This window comes from Triticum dicoccoides, chromosome 3B (genome assembly GCF_002162155.2).
Source record: "Triticum dicoccoides isolate Atlit2015 ecotype Zavitan chromosome 3B, WEW_v2.0, whole genome shotgun sequence".
Lineage (NCBI taxonomy): Eukaryota > Viridiplantae > Streptophyta > Magnoliopsida > Poales > Poaceae > Triticum > Triticum dicoccoides.
In genome coordinates, this window is record NC_041385.1 from 98,901,283 (window position 1) to 98,904,264 (window position 2,982).

The window sequence follows — 2,982 nt, forward strand, 5'->3', positions numbered from 1 at the left end:
TCTCCCCTTCTTCTACCCCAAGGAAACCTCCTGCCTACACATCGCCATGGATCTGAAACACTAGAGCTTTGAAAAAGATCAACTGAAAAAGAGGTGCGTTTTACCCTTCTCCCTGTTATTTCTTCATGGTGGATCTCCCACAACCTCCACCCCCAACCCCCTGCCACTCCCCTACCCCTACCATATGTCCAAGATGATTCTTCTCTGTGCTCTGTTGTTCTTCTGTACAGAAGGAGAAAGATGATAAAAAAGTAAGCAACGAGATCTATGATGAGTAGGAAAATGTATTGCAAAGCACGAGCAAACAAGTTCAACATAATTAGGGCAAACACAAATCTGGCGCACATTGTATGCAACAAACGCAGAAAGTACAAAAACCAGGATAGTTGTCTAATTCTTGAAGGCAAAGTAGACATCATAGATGTATTTCTTAGGATTTTTTGAGCAAGAGTATGCATCAATGGTAGGCAATCGTTGTTTAAAATGTAAGCAACTAGGAAAAATATATTCGGACTATCGTTTCTGTTTCAAGCAAAAAAATAACATGGGGGCAGCATGTCAGGTTGGTGGGCAAATGTTGTTAAAAATGCAAGCAACTAGGTTCATGTTCTTGCTAGCATCTTTGTTTAAAAGCAATTGTTTGTCAGGTGAGCAGGCAACTGTTGCCAACAATGCAAGCAACTAAAGAAAAATGTGTCAGTATGAGCAAGATCGGGACTGTCCAGGCATGCCACCTGTTGCCACATTACTCATGGCAAGTATGCATGTGCTTAGAGAAAAGTAATGTGCATGGTGAGCAAAGTGTTAGTTGTTTGTGCCCTTGTGCTTGTACTTGTGTTGCCCAACTATGATGGAAAAATGATATGTTCAAAGATTGTGATAACAGTACCTTGAGCTTGTGGTTGGTGCCACCTTCTGCTGCTCCAGCTCACGACCCCCCTATTAGCCTGCAAGTGTGTAAGAAGTGGAAAAAAACGAGACAAAAACCGTGGGACGGTTGCTCATGACATTGAAACACATGGGGTGAAGAACCCCAATTAAAAAAGCAGAACTGGTCATATTTTGAGGAAAAGAAAAACACAAAACAAGTCATTAAGTAGTTATACTACTAGAAATATATCAACACTTTCCAATACATTTGCAAACTACAGATTCGCTGGGATTGTCATCTTATATTCTTCTGATAATACTCCCACTCAATATTCATCTGCACCTCTTTCCCCCCTGACCCTGATTTCTCCACCTGAAAAAAAGAAAAACGTTTATTTGTCATCTCTGATTCTGTTCTATTGATTGGTGCATGCAAAAAAATATGAAATAAGACATTGCTGCCTAGACATTCCAATGCACTCAGTTGGTGCCTAGGCACTTGATTTTGTTGCCTGAAGTTGATGTATTATTCCTACTTATTTCGTCAGTAGTTGATTCCATCTTCTAAATTGTGTGTTTGTTATTTGCCAATTATGCAGGAGATGATTGACCTTAACGAATTGCCGGATGACCTTAGTTGGGACTTGCCAGCCAATGTTGGAGTGGACAACATTGAGCCCATGTACTGCACACAACCTTCTACGCAAAAGGCACCCCCACTGAACAATGTCCATGAGTTCATGTCTGACTCTCCAAACCCTCCAACCACGCAGAATGTTGCTGACCCTGCCATGCAAGCAATGCACACAGAAGAGCACACACTTGATGACACAGATACTTTGGGTGCAACAGGTGGGACTGCTGGGCATGAGGGTGCAGGGGGAGACGCTGACAACGATAATGAAGTGTGGTCCTAGCCAAAGGAACCTTCATTAGGTACAAGGTTTGACACTTTGCAAGGTGCAAGGGAACACTATAATGCTTATGCTCAGCATGTGGGTTTTTCAATCAAGATGAACACTTCCAGACGGTCTACTGTTACTAGCGAAATAGACAAGTATCAGTTTGTTTGCAACAAGTTTCGCAAACCGAAAAACGATGACCACGGTACTGTGACCGCACCTAGCGTTGAAATGCTGGAAGACAATGATGATGCTGATGGTGGGAATGTTGATGATGGAGAAGACAATGTAATTGTGTTTGCTGATGATGATGCTGACAAAAAGAAGAAGAGGAAGAAACAGAAAAGAGAAAAGATAATACAGACTGGGTGCAAAGCAAAGATGATAGTCAAATTGATTGATGGCCGTTGGGAGGTCACTTATTTTATTGCTGAGCATAACCATCCATTGATTGAGAAACCTTCATTGACTAAATATTTGCAATCGCACTAGGGCATACCACCAGAAGAGAAGCTGTTCCTAAAAAACCTTCATAATTGCAACTTAACTACAGGTGAGTGGGTGCCACTAGAAAAAAGTTGCTTGGATTCAGTGTTTTACTGCTTTGCATATGGTAGGCGATAACAATATGGAATATTAGTGCAACGAAAACTGGTTACACAAGTTTCTGATTATTAAGTCAGACTATTTGTGGATGGTAGACAAATTATTGGCTGGTTCTTGATGCTCTGTCTTTTTCAAGATTTCTAGTGAACTGTTGTAAGAAAATGCAAGCAACTAGATTTGGTTGAAAAAGTAGATATATTTCTTACTGATGTTTCTGTTTTTCTGTTTTGAGCATGAGTATGAGCATGAGTAGGTAACTGTTGTCACAAATGCAAGCAACTAAAAAAAATCCAGTGTTTTATATCATGCCATGTTGGCTGTTAAAAAAACAAAATTGAACTAAAGATGCCTGAAAAAAGACTAGTGGTCTCCATTTCAGCGAGTCTTGTGCCCATAGGGTTTTTATTTGCATATAATTTTCCTATTGGGAAGGTTTTAAATCGCCCAACCTTGTTTTTCTTTTTTGAGCAGGCCGAATGATGCACATCATGTCGGATTACTATGGCACAGAGTTGATTGTTCCTTATACCGACAAGCACATCACGAACCTGAAGTCAAGCTTGAACAGGGATGCAACTAAAGAAGGCGATATGATTGAGACAGT